At 43.3% G+C, this 14534-nt stretch overlaps 1 long non-coding RNA gene across 2 annotated transcripts in view; it reads left to right on the plus strand.

Annotated features, from left to right (window-relative positions):
* The first annotated feature begins 1597 nt into the window (after positions 1-1597).
* LOC133076620 (uncharacterized) overlaps positions 1598-14534 on the plus strand; it is a 164220-nt gene continuing 151283 nt past the window's right edge. For both annotated transcript variants that reach the window (XR_009697563.1, XR_009697564.1), the window contains exons 1-2: positions 1598-1658; positions 10078-10174. This is a non-coding gene — a long non-coding RNA (uncharacterized LOC133076620). The remainder of the gene's footprint in view (positions 1659-10077; positions 10175-14534) is intronic.

Genomic DNA, 14534 nt, shown 5'->3' on the forward strand with positions numbered 1-14534 from the left:
ATGGTGACATTGAAGATCAGTGAAGGGTCTCTGGGGTGGAGTGGAGTTGGGGTTAGGTTGAAAATACTGAAAGGACTCACATCTTTATTTGTATTTTAGAGTAGCTGGTTTTTTTCTACTGTTACCCAAAAGCCTCAATTATAATTTTATACTCCACATGTCAAGATGTCCACATGTCAAAATGGCCTCATCAAAATGTTGTTCTTACAACTAGCGGGACACACACTAGTCAGGTATATCACACGGGGAACTTAAGCATCATAGGGGTGGTTGAACACGGTTATTTGAAAGGTATTTTGTAATTCTAAAATTGTGTGCTCTAACTCGAGAGTTGCCAGTTGCAGGTCCATGGGCCGTGCTGGTCTAGGACAAAGTTTTCACCATCTGCATTAAAATGCAGGAAAATAAGAACAATGGGTTTAGTTTTCTCTAAGGCTAAATTTATTCAATTTTCAGGACTTTCTTCTAAGATAAGGGTCTTTTTTCTTTCTGTTGTTGTAGTTAAAGTATTCTTTTGTTTTTAGACACTGGTGATAGGAGGTGGTATTTAAAAATGTCCGTGGACAAGATAAATATGCCTGTCTCATTATTACATTTTTTTCTTTTACTGGTATGTAAAATCTCAAAGTCTGGGAGCCCTGATTTAAGTCACCCAGTCTTTGGAACCTCATTTATTCAATTGTGAAATGGGCATAGATGCCTCGGTTCCCTATCAGCATAGCTGTAAAGTCTCACATTGGCTACCGTTCTTTCCAGACACAAGTGCCGTATGCTTTGTATGATATAAATGCCCTGATCATTGAGTGGACAGCAGTGTCAATACTGGTAAAGTGAGTTGTTGCGTGAAAGGCTGGTGGAACAGAAGTAATCTCTCTCCTCTTGCCCTAGTTTTTTCTTGACTAGTATTTCCTTCTCAGCTTCCAGGAGCGCAGCTGAACGCAGCCGGGGAGTTTGCTGTGTTCTTTCAGACTCATGACAAAATTTCTGCCAGGGCAGCCAGAGGAAGACTAGAGTGCCCGGGGCAGCCAAAGCGGGCTCTTCTGTGGAACATGGTATGGGGGGATGGGGGTGGGGGGAGAGTTCCAAGAAGCGGGGAGAGGGGTGGTCTTGCCTGTCCCAAGGTAGGTGTGACCTTGCGGCGTGTTTATCAGGGCAGTGCTTCCAGGCAGGTGTGAGGGACCCGATGTTGCCACTGAGACTACGCCCCTCACCAATTAAATCATGCATCTCTGGTGATGCTAAAGCTTTCCAGGTGATTCTCATCTATAGCCAAGAGAACTACCCTTTCAGTTCTGAGGGAGAAACTTTGAAAAGATTAACCAGGAGGTAGCTCATTCGTGTCGATGTCTATCAAATAGAGCAAATTCCACCTTCAGTTTTCAAGGAATCATTGCAGGTGGGAGGGGTTTTTGTTAGTGCTTGCTCTAGGGCACCGGCTGCTTATACTTGATCTCCATCTTTTGTCTTAATATTTCACTAGGGAATTAATAACATATTGAGGTTAAAGGTTCAGCTTCTGAAGAAACTTTTGCCTTGTGTAATGATGTTCAGAGCAGCAGTGTTTCTGGTGAAAGGTAGAAACAACTTAGTGTCCATCAGTGGGGCCTCAGACACATCAGCGGTGGCATGAGAGGGAATACTGCGAACAAATCAAATCTGTAAGTATCATCATATCACATGCAAAATATAGGGGGCAACACATAGGGAATGAGACAGTTTATGTGGCTATTTAAAACACACAATATGACTTGTTACTTACTGTTGCAGCTATCTTACTGTTTCTGGATACCTATACATGTGGCCCAATGAAAGCTGAAGGACTAGAGGGGACAGAGCAGAGCCACCATAAAGGTGATCTTTGGGGAAGGAAAGGACTGGAATTGGAGAGAAGTCCAAAGAGGACATTTCTGTGGATGTTTTGGTGCCTTTATAAAAAATAACTGAAGTAAATATGAAAATGATTAAATGAATTCCAGGTTATGGGTACAGAGATATTCATACATTCTTTGTTCTTTATTGAAGTTATATATTTTTTCTAAATTCAACAATATAACGGCTGGAAAAAAATTAGCCTCTGGATTAAGATCCTTTCAGCTTCGGGTCTTGGTCTTCCACTTGCTGTGCGTGTGACCTTTAGCTGTTTCACCTTTTGGGGCCTCATCTGTAAAATGAGGACAGCACAGTGCCTAGGGTACGGTAAGCACACCGTGCAGGTTAGCTACTTTTATCAGCGTCCTCCAGCTGAGATGATAGAGACTGATTCTTCCTACTCAGCCTTTGGAATCCAGCTCAGGTGTCATCTCCTTCAGGAACTGTTTCCCAACCATCCCAGCCAGGTGCTTCTATAATACTCTGTTCTACCCTGCGTGGTACCCTACATGCCATCATCTTCTAATGAGGATGATTCATATTTACGGAGTATTTACTATGTGCCGGGCACTCTTCTAAGCATCTTGCCTGCTTGCATATTATCTCACTTAATTCTCACAACATCTTGTTTCATATCATCATTAATTCCCATTTTACATTCTCTTTTTAAAAAAATTTTTATTGGAGTATAGTTGATTTACACTGTTGTATTAGTTTCAGGTGTACAGCAAAGTGAATCAGTTATACATGTACACATATCCACTCTTTTTAAGATTCTTTTCTCATATAGGCCATTACAGTGTATTGAGTAGAGTTCCCTGTGCTATACAGTAGGTCCTTATTAGTTATCTATTTTATATATAGTAGTGTGTATATGTTAATCCCAATCTCCCAATTTATCTCTCTTCTCCACCTTATCCCCTGGTAACCATAAGTTTGTTTTCTACATCTGTGACTCTATTTCTGTTTTGTAAATAAGTTCATTTGTACCCTTTTTTTAGATTCCACATGTAGGTGATATCATATATTTGTCTTTCTCTGCATGACAATCTCTAGGTCCATCCATGTTGCTGCAGATGACATTATTTTGTTCTTTTTTATGGCGGAGTAATATTCCGTTGTATGTATGTACCACATCTTCTTTATCCGTTCCTCTGTTGGTGGACACTTAGGTAGCTTCCATGTCATGGCTATTGTAAATAGTGCTGCAATGAACATTGGGGTGCATGTATCTTTTCAAATTATGGTTTTCTCTGGGTATCTGCCCAGGAGTGGGATTGCTGGGGCATACGGTAGTTCTATTTTTAGTTTTTTAAGGACCCCTCCATACTGTTCTCCATATACATTCTAGTTTAGAATGACCTGTTAGTGTGTCTCCCCTAATAGGTGGTGAGTTTCTGGAGCCTAGGGATTGTGTTCGATGAAACTCTGTACCCTCCATGCTTGGCACAGTGACTGAGGAAAAGAGGTCATTCAAAAAATTGCCGAGTGAATAATGAATGCATAAAGTTAGGCCAAGCAAACCCAGCCCCTTGGTCACTGCGTGGCGAGAATGTGAGATGGTTTGAGGATCTTTTATGGGCTCCTTGGCTCTGTTTTGCTGTCCTGAGCGCCATGTCTCAGAGGGACCGTAACAGAGGAGTGGGGAACGTCTCCTCTCAGGGACGAAGCTTACTGACTGTTTTAGAGGTAAAAGTGTGTGACGTGTGATATTTGCCTAGCTCACTCTTACTGTCCTTTAGCCATCAGCTCATACTGTCCTTCCCCAGGATGGCGTTTCTGATCCCTAGGGCAGAAGCAAGCCCCATCACATACCTTCACCCAATCCTGTGTGTTTCCTGGCTCGTGTTAACAGTCGCTCTCAGATGGCTGTCTCTGGAATGACTGCTTACTGCCCGTCTCCCCTCGAGCCACACCTGCCGGGAGGGAAGGGTTGTGTCCCCCATGTCTCTGCTGTGTCCCCGGGGCCTCTGCTGTATCGGGCCTGGCATGTTGCAGGTGCTCAGTACCTCCTTGACGAATGAATGGAGTCAGGAGAGGCTGAGAGTGGGAGGAGTGGGTTATTGAAATTCAACTCAATATTCAAATTCACAGCTGCTGCTGATGAAGACCGTGGCTAATGTCTTCAGGCCAATATTCTGGGGGCTTGTGAGCCTCTCTGTACCTTGGAGCTTGGCACGGCTGATAAGTGACTCTTCTAGAAGGAATCGTGCTCAGTGGGCAGAATCTTCTGTGGCTGGCATCATTCCAGACCCTCCTCCCTATTAGAGTGGTTCACAACTTACTCTCTTGAGTCAGGACCACCTGGGGGCATGAAAAATACAGACGTTATCCGCTCCCTGGCCTTTATATCTATGTATACACCCAACGCATACCCTGACTCGGAATTTCTGGGGTGAAGCCCAGGAGGGCATGTGTATGACATGGTACATCATGGGATGATAACCACTGTTGACCTCTTTCAGGCCACTCAGTCGATTTCCAATGTCCTTAGTTTATAAGTAAGGAGTTCCTGACATACCTTACCTTTCAGGTGGAGAAAATGGATCAGGTATTGAAGGGCAAAGAGATGGATTTTTTTTTCCTAGTACAAAACCACAGACTTTCTCTCTCTCCCTTTTTTTCTCACCCATCTCTGTTCTCTTTCTTGTTGTCTTTGTTGAATCATTCTTACCTGAATCTTAAGAGATGGATGGAAATAGCCTGAAACAGACAAAGGTGAACTCAGGACTCAGTTGTGACCAGAGGCTGCCGGGTGACTTGTGGCCTCCCAGCCCTGGGCACGCAAACGGGAGATTTGTGGCGTGCTGGGAACCCCTGGCGAGGGCTTGTTGTCCCGAAAGCTAATTTACTGGGTTATGGCCACATCTACGTCTGCTCCCCTTCTTAAGCTTAAAAAAAGGACTCCGTCAAAACAACAGGAGGCGTCACAGATGTAAACCTTCAAGGCTTTCTGAGCATGCGAACCGTTCCTTGGCTCTCAAGATGATTGAAAATGAGACTTTCCTTCACATCTTCCCGTAAACGTCAGCTCCTTCCCCCTTGGTGCTCCAGGGAGGGGAGCTGGCCCGGGGGGGGGGGGGGGGGCGGGGGGGGAGGGGAGGAGGGACTGTGTCCCCGCCCCTCCCCGAGTGGATGGACGCACGGTCAGACATCTTCATCCACACTCAGGGTTCAAGTTGCTTGCTCACATGACTGTTAGTTCTACCATTGTAAGAACACTGGGGGTAGTGTTCTTTTATTTATGGGAACACTTAAGAGGTCTGAAAGGGTCAGTGATTTGCAGGCCGGGAGCAGACACAGGCCCCGTGTCCGGGTCTGTATGTCAGGGCCCCCGTCACCACTTTCTCCCTCCCCACTGGCCTGGGTGGGAACACACCCGCAGCTCCAGCGCGGGTGCAGGGCGGCACCCGCCAGGTGGCTGGTTTGGCTCCGCGGGACTCTCAGGGCTTTCCTTTGGCCTCTGGTCGCTCTTGATGAATATCCCCGCCCTACCCTTGAGACAGAGGCCTGAAGCTGAGCCTGAATGAAACCTGAGTGGAGGCGCTTGGAATGAGAATGTGGTCTGAGATATTTGTTAACGTCTATGAGGGAGGAATGGAACTTAACCTATTAGCCTTTCTTAGTTTATTCGCCTCATTTCTATTCCACTTGATGTTCTGAAATCGCCATTTATTAACTGTTCCATGAACACACACGTCTTTGCTGCGTGCCGGGGCGCGGCAGCGTGGACGGCTCAGGGTGGGAGCAGTGGGGACCCCGAGAGGGCAGGGGGACGGGTGTGGCGCTCTTGAGACAGGAGGAAGGCCCAGAGAAGGCTTCGGGATGTACTGGGGGCCGCTGGCTCCAAAGCCCTGGGGCGGGGGCGGGGGCCGGCGCGGGCTTGGAGTGGGGAAGCGGGGCAGCGAGGAGGGCGGCGTGGCTGGAGCAGACCAGGTGAGGAGCACGAAGGCCGAGCACGAAGACCGGGGCTAGACTTTGGATTTAATTCTGAGTGTGACTGAAAGCCTCTGGGGGTTCTGGAGCTCTGACTTGGGTTCTTTTTTTTTTTTTTTTTTTCAAAATTAAAAAAAAATTTTATTATTTTTTTTGGCTGCGTTGGGTCTTCGTTGCCGTGCTTGGGCTTTTCTCCAGTTGCGGCGAGCGGGGGCTATTCTTCGTGTCGGTGTGCGGGCTTCTCCTTGCGCTGGCTTCTCTCATTGCGGAGCACGGGCTCTAGGCACGCGGGCTGCCGTAGTTGTGGCACGCATGCTCAGTAGTCGTAGCTCGTGGGCTCTAGAGCGCAGGCTTAGTAGCTGTGGCGCACGGGCTTAGTCGCTCCGCGAGCTTGTGGGACCTTTCTGGACCAGGGATTGAACCCGTGTGCCCTGCATTGGCAGGCGGATTCTTTACCACTGCGCCACCAGGGAAGTCCCCTGACCTGGGTTCTTGAAGCATCAGTCTCGGGAGACTGGCAGCTCGGATTCAGGTGGGAAGGGCAGGAACTGGGGAGGAGTGGTCGGGTTCAGCGTTTGTTCTGAAAGCAGAGCCAATGGCATTTGCTGATGCGTTGAGTGTGGGGTAGAGAAGGAATGAGTTGTTCGGATGGGTAATGGCGTGTCTAGATGTGCACACCTGAGAAGCTTCTGTGACCATTGGCACTTGGGGAGATTCAAATCCAGGAGGCTCCTGGCAGGAGATGGGCCATGGGAATAAGGACTTTCTCTGGAGCTGCTGCAGCAGCTTCCGGGCTGGTCTCGACTCTGATTCCTGGGTTGTGTTTCTAAACGAAGGTTGGCTACTTTCCACTTCCCCCAGATCAGCAGTACGTCTCATTGGCCTTTAGACCAAGTCCAGGCCAGCCCAGTGGCAGTCAAGGCCTCATCCTAGCGTCCCACCCCATCTCCAGCTATTTCCTTGCCTGCATTTACCGATGTTCCAGACACATCAAACTACTCCCCCCGGCTCCCCCGCCCATGATGTCACAATCACACCCGCTGCCTTACTTTATGCTCCTCATATGCCTCTACCTTTCAAGAGTCTTTGGAAGCATAGTCAAAATTCTGCCTTCTCCAAGTTCACATTCCATATGCTTCACGATGGAATTATTTCTCTAATAAAACTTGATTTGTACATTTAGTCTAGTCACCATTTAATTTTCCTCTATGTTACAGTTGTATATCTTTAAATGTATGTTATATATACTTACATTGTATTTTTGTATATATTGTATATTTTGTGTTATAGTCATATAGCCCTATAATATTGCTTTTATTAACGTAAGGTTTCTATTACTAGATTATGTACTTCTCACGGGTGAAACTGGGTCTTACTCTGTATTCCAGTCTAACCTAGAGTTTTAGAACCTCAGTCAGTGATCTGAATCATATTGATTCAGTAAAGGTAGACAGGGGCTAAGAGAACAGTTCTGAAGCATCAAATACCCTCTGATTACAGCTATTAATGGTACATGAGGGTGATAGTAAAGGGCTTGTAAAAACCTGGAAATCGGGTAGTTTTCTGTTTCAGAGGCAGCTAGCACTCTCCAAATAATCCAGTGGTCCTCCATGTTTCCCAGCTTCCTTTGCAGTTGTATTGGCCACGTGACTAGCTCTGGTCGGTGAAATGTGAACGGGAAGTCAGGGGTCACTTTGGCTGAGGCTCTTAGGAGCCCGGGCTCTCCTCCATCTTTGTCTCCCTCTGCTGCAGTCAGCCTATAGCCATGCGTTAGTATGCAGAACACAGAGTGGATGGAACCTGGATCCAGGATCATCAGATGGAGAAGGGCCCTGCCATCTCACATTAGACCTTGCAATGATATGAAATAAATGTTGTGCTAAATAAGTGAGATTTTGATTTGCTTGTTACCTCAGCATAGCCCATATTATCCTGACTACTGTATCTTTTCAAAGTAGAGCTAGTAAATTCTGCGTATGATGGACTTGATTAGCCATCTGAGAAAGCAAAGTCAGAAATGGTCTGTCTGTAATTTGCAGGCATCAGACATCACATTCAGGATGATTCAGAGAATGAGCTCATGGAGGCAGAAATAGAATATGATTGTAAACAAACACACAAACAAACAGCAGAAATCTAATCTGTTGTCATGTACTGTGTTTCAGAAGGGGGGTGTAGAAAGGGAGATGAAGAGCCAGAAGTTGGACATGTCCTTAAGAGAGGGTGTCTTGTGGAGGAACAGCATCTGGCCATTTGGAAGGTGTAACTATACTGTGGCGATGGGTGCACCAAGTGGTTTGGACCTGATGTCATTTCACATTCAGATTCTGTAACTTCCTGCTCCTGATGTGAAGCCATGCTCGTAGTATAACCTCCAGATAATACTGAACTTGCCATTAGTTTGTACAAAAGGAGAGAAGACCCTCATGCGCTGTCATACATATTAGCTGGTTTCATCGACAGGTCATTCTCTAGCCAGTTAATTCTCTAGCAGTCTAGTTGTTTGCATCAGCCTCTGTAAGGCAGTAAGTTCATTCATGAGAGATGGAAATCAGACCCAATCCGCTGGCAAGCCACCTTGTGAGGTCTTTAGGCAGCCAGGTGGGCAGCCAGCCAGCCAGGTCTCAGACCCTCCCCAGGCTCCACCACTCAGCATTGCCCTGGGGGTTGTACTTGGTACAGCACATGTCCTTGACATGCAACCTTCAGAGGCTCCCAGGAACGGAGCTGATTGGGAAACAGTCAGCTTTGTCTATGATCTAATGAGCCTTTACATTAACATTGGAGGCCCCAAAACACCCCATTAGAGAAGCTTCTCCTTGAAAGTAAGGTTGATTGTTGCACCGGAAAATGTATAGACCCAACCATAAACAGAACTGATTTTTGTTTACTTAAATGAATTTTAGGGAGAGGAGTCATGCAGGCATACTCTAACTCTGCCATTTCCCCCAGAAATCACAAAGACAGTTTTGGATCATCAACAGTATGTATATCTGCAGCTGTGTGTTTGAAAGCTACCAGCAAATCCATTCTCAAATAAATAGTTGTCTTTCATACGAGCATCATGTTTTGGAGATTTTCAGTTCCCTTTGTTCTCCTTTCTGGTTCCAGACTTGAAATATTGGTTATGTTCTCATATCCCAAACACCAAGCCCCGAACTAAAAATAGAACACAAATCTTTGTTAATTTTTTTAATAGTAAAAATATTCATATAAATAAGAATTTCTAAAAGTGTAGAAATAATTAAAAAAAATAGAAAGTAGGACCCTTCCTAGTTCCATCCTGTAGAAAAAGCCACTGTGAAAGTTTGGTGACTATCATTCCAGATCTTCTCCCTACACATATACAACCATATGTTTTATTATTTACAAAAATGGGATAATTTTATGCATGCTGTCTTACAATATGCTTTTTTTCTCTCGGCGACATATCTTGGGCATATTTTTCATGTCAACGCACGTTTGTATTTTTTAGTGGCTGTGGAATATTCCATTTTATATGTGTACTATAATTTATTTAGCCAATCCCCATTGCATTGCTCTCAATTTTTCACGTTTATAAACAATCCTGAAATGAATGTCCTTGATTACAGATCTTTGAGTACTACATGTTCTTAATATAGTTAAGTTTCTAGATGAGAAAGAAAGAATTCTGTATTTTAAATTTTAGGTCAAAAGAATTCTGTATTTTAAATTTTAATAGCTTCTGCCCAAAGGTCTGTACAGTTTACACATTCACCACCGCCATGCTTGCATCTTGGTTGGATTTGCATTTTGATAATCTTAGGTAAAAGAAATCTCAGGGCTAGAATCTACTGTGCAAGGTAGAGGTGTAATTTTTGAATTACTAAAATGCAAAAATTACCCTCTACAATGCCATTTTGGTCGTAGATTCATAAGCACAAAATGGTAACCATGACTCATGAGTGAAAGCAGAAGTGCAGCCCATTCTGACATTCTCTGTCGAGTTCCCACCTCTCGGCTCCCCAATCCCGACAAAGACAACCATACACATGTGAGGAGGTTTGCTGGGCTGGCTGGAGTAGGAAGTGCTTTGCTTTAAGTCTTCCTTTTACAGAGAAGTCAGTGGGCTGAAACGGAAAGGTCCTTAACTCCCACACTTGCTGGCTCTGCACCCTTGGTGCGTCACTAATTCTCTCCGAACTGATTTCTTTATCTGGCTAATGGCATTTTGTGAGAACTAACTGAGAAATTAGACGTAAGTCCCTAACCAATGCCTGACATGTAGCATTTGCTTGTTTTCTCCATCAGCTGAGCATCCTTCCTCTGTGGAGAATAGAGCTTCTGTTCAAGGACCAAACTTCACTGTGACAAACGACTCCAGTTTTAAACCATCTCCTAGAGAAGGGTAAGTATTACTTGTAGGGATCCTCTATTCCTCTTGACTTGTTTTCAGTATACTGGACATTAAGGTACGTTGTTGAACAGGACACTTTTTTTGTTTGTTTTTTCAGAGCAACTTTCTCTAAGAGTCTTAACCATGTCCATTTGGTTTTGCCAAGCGCATTGTGAAATAATTCATATTACTGTTTGGCCACATTATGTAGATATAGCTCATTATGTTTAAGTCTGCCTATTGTTTCAAACGTGGCTCTGTTGACGCTGGTTCCAAAGGGGGTGACTGTAGCCAAATGAGGCCAGAGTTGGGTCTGTGAGGCTTTTCACTCCGTGCATGTGTGAAATTGTTTCCTGGGGGAGCTGCTCGACCTGAGATTTGAAGAATCTGTCACTCGTGGTAATTTCCTTCTACCTGATGGTTTAGCCAGACTCTTGCTATGCTTGTGCCTATTCAAACTACTCCAGGCTGTTCTAAACCACATGGCTGCCCATCTGGAATATCCAAAAGGATCCTGGTGGGTACGTGGGAAGCAGCTGCAGAGGGAGACCATTCCCAGAGAAATGCAAAGAGCCCAGTAAGCTGGTGGGGAAACAAGCCCTGGACAGGAGGGAGGCAGCACAACCTAATTCATTATCTTGCTTTTATTTAACCACCATCAAAGGTGGGGAGTGTAGTGAATAGTATCCTTAGTCTTCAGATGAAGAAATGGGAATTCACAGGTTTAATGACTAAGTCTAATGAGATTTGTAAAGCTCGAGCTTGAGCTCAAGACTTGTGGTCCAGTGCCGTCTCTACTGGGGAAGACTGCGATGGTGGTAGCACCCCCAAACTGTCCCTGGGCTGCAGATGCAGGAGGCCCAGATTCAGCATGCACAGCAAAGTGTCAGGGTTCAGCCACATACATGAAACTCAGCGGGAACACGACCTAGTGGGAAACTAGAGGGAAACTGAGGCAGACGCCCTGTTCTATGGAGTGTGTTGCTGAAGCCAGAGATGGAAGGACCAAGGATGTCAAGGTGCTCAGGGCTCACCTCAGAGATACCAGTTGCTTCACGCAGTCCAAGATCCACCTGGGAGAGGTTGGAGGCTGTTAACTTATCTTAGTTCATCAGGGTTCGTTAGGTACGAAGCATGGCAGAGCTCAGGAGAAATGAAGCCTCATGACTTCAGGTCAGAGGGGCTGCAAACAGCAGAGACTGTATGTAGGTTTCACAATTTAGCCCACAGAGTTGCCCTATTCCAGATGCTTCTTCTACCTTCCTTGCTTCACCTCTGCATTGTCAATTGAGTGCAGCAAGCAATGCCAATGATGCCAGACTGTGATGGGCTCCGTGAAAGTGCTCTGAGCCCACCTGACTAGGTTCTCTCCTTTCCTGTTGGAATCAGTCAGCCCGTCATTGAAATGTGTGCTGTTCCTGTGGCAGACTTCTGTTGCTGATAAAGCTCTGAGTGAAGTTTAGGCTGCTGCATGACCTCGGTCCCCTTCAAATTTTTACCTGTTCATAGTTCTATTTAGTCTGCAAAGTCACTTGTAGATAATAACAGCTTTTTTTCTGTTATATTCTCCAAGAATCCAGTTACACTAAGCCTCTTGATACAGGTTCATGAGCTCAGATCATGCTCATGACCAACTGATTGGGAGTTTTTCTACTCTCCTCCCTTCCCCCCTCCCAACCCTTCAGCCTCAGATTAATATCTAACATCTTTCTAGAAGGCTGATAACAAAGTATCTTTGTAAAGAGCAAAGCCTTTTTTTTTTTTAAAGCTGAATTCTGGTTAACCAAGTTTATTTTCTGTTGAAGCAGAGAATAACTATAGAAGGCACAGACCTGGCTGCTCACATTCTTTCTTTTAAAATGAATGTTTTCATTGCTCTAAATTAGAAGATGCTGAGGGTGATGGAGTGGGAAAGTCCAGGCAGGGCCTTCTGTTTAGCTACGATGTCCAGTTCTTGCAGTGATATGGAGAAAAGCAAAGAAAGTGATGTGTTGAAAGGCAAGAGTGCCTTTTTTCAGTCTTGAAATGCTGTGCCATTTTCAGTCTTGTTTATCTCCTGGTCCTTGTTTTTGTTTTTAAGGAATTAAAGGTAAATAATTTGTACTGAAATACATAAGGATAAATATTGGGTGGGGTGTTTCTAGCCACTTTTCTGTCTGAAACTTTTTGATACTTTTGGGTAAGAAAATCAAATGTATTTCCTTTGTTATATAAACTCGAAGGGATTGAAAGCTAGGAGAGAACATATAATCAGTAAAGCTTTGGCTTAATCAAGCTTCTAGACCCAGTGACCAATTTATAGGAAAATAAGACACAGGAGCATGTTAAGAGACATCATGGGATGCGATTAGCAAAACTCAGATATAGGAAATTCTAAAGAACAGATAATCTAATTTCTTCTTTTTCTTCTTCTTCAACAACAACAACAAGACATGGGAAAAATAAATGGGGGAACCCATAATTTAAAAGAGATTTAAGATATATAACTAATAGTAGTGTATGGACCTTACTTGGATCCCAGTTCAAATCCCTACCTAAAAGATTTATAATCTTGGGATAATTGGGGGACAGCCCAGTAGCAATGAGAACTGCTAACATTAGACTGTGGGCTCTAATATCACTTTCCCCTAAAAGAAACCAGGGTTCCTTAAAGAAGTGGCCACTTCCATGCATAATATACAGTGTGAATTTAGAAAGTCTTGTCATATCAGTTAACGAGGAAAATGGCAAAGACTTCTAACATCATCTTAGAACTCAAGAGCTACCTTGGTCAAAGATGGGAAATATGGGCATCAATAAGAATAATTACTGCAGTGGATAAAAATAGTTCAAATATGCTTAAATTCATGAGTTCATAATGATACTTTAAAAAGTGCAAATGAATTGGTCATTATTGGAGGATGCCAAGGAACCAACTCATTATTTGAAACCTGGTAAACAAGAGGGAAAAATCAAGCATTTATTCTTCCTTTTAAATATGAACTGTGCCATGAGATAGTCAAAAGAAGACGGGAAGTTTCTCACTCTAGAAGTAATCCAACTAATAATTGAAGAAGAAATATTACTATTTTGTAACCATTAATTAATGGATGAATCTAGGCATTGAGCATGAATGAATACTAATATCACAACACTACAAACAGATATTGTGCACCCCTGCAGTGGAAGAACATAGTACCCCTATGACATAGTCTTGACAAAAAATACTTGAACGTGCTTAAGCCTCTAGGTCCAACTACCAATTTATAGGAAATACAGATGACAGGGAAACATGTTAAATTGCACCATGGGGCTACAATCACCAAAATCCAGATTGTGGGAACTTTCACAGGACAAACAATCCAGTTTCTTCAACAAACGTATTGCAAGGAAAAGAAATAAGGGTTGGAAAAGGAACCTATATGCTCAAAGGCAATTTAAAGGATGTAAATCAATTATAATATGTGGATCTTCTTTAGATCCTATTTTTAAAAAGTATCCAAATTTTAAAAAAACTGTAGTAATGTTAATGACATTCACGAGATCAGGATATTTGAACACTGTCTAAGGAATTATTATTTTGTTACATGTGATACTGGTATTGTGATTATGTTAGACTCTTTATCTTTTATAGGTATATATTGAAATATTTATAGAAATGATATAAGGCCTGGGAGTTACTTCAAAAGCATAAGGTTAAGAGGAGTCATCTCCTGGGGTGGAGATGAGCCAGACAGACCATGGGTTGATGGCTGTTGGAGCTAGGTAATGCACATAGAGGAGGTATTATTTTGCCTTTTTGGTGTATGTTCAAAATTCGACACAATAAAAAAAAGATTTTTTTAAAGGATAGGTAAATGTGAACATTGACTTGATGTTTGATTATGTTGAGGAGTTAGTTATTTTTAAAGTTTGTGGTAATTTGGATTTACACATTTAAAAAGATAAAATAGTTTCTGGGATTTGCTTCAAATCATTGGTGCTTGTAGGGATAAAAATGAAATAAAAGTGTCCACTGTTGTATAAGTTTGAAAATTTCCTAAATTATAGGTAACATACAAAAGGTAGGCTAGGCTGTAATTAAAGAAAAAAAAAAGGGCTGCAGCATAGAACAGTTAATGTAAAAATGCCTTGTGTCTATGACTAAATTGAATGAAAGCCAAATGTTCATTTTTATTTTTATTTTTCATGCTAAGCTTTTGGGTTAGCAAAAACAAAACCTAAACACAAATGCATTTAAAGCAAAGTGAATAGAAATATATAAACCTGTTGACAGTAAAGAATTCTTCTTTGTAGCAATCGTATAATAAAACAAGGAATTTCTCAGCCCCATTTCCTCCCCCTATATCATCTGAAGGTCAGTAATGCTATTGTGTGTAAGATTTCTAGTGTC

This window comes from Eubalaena glacialis, chromosome 16 (assembly GCF_028564815.1).
Source record: "Eubalaena glacialis isolate mEubGla1 chromosome 16, mEubGla1.1.hap2.+ XY, whole genome shotgun sequence".
Classification (NCBI taxonomy): Eukaryota; Metazoa; Chordata; class Mammalia; order Artiodactyla; family Balaenidae; genus Eubalaena; species Eubalaena glacialis.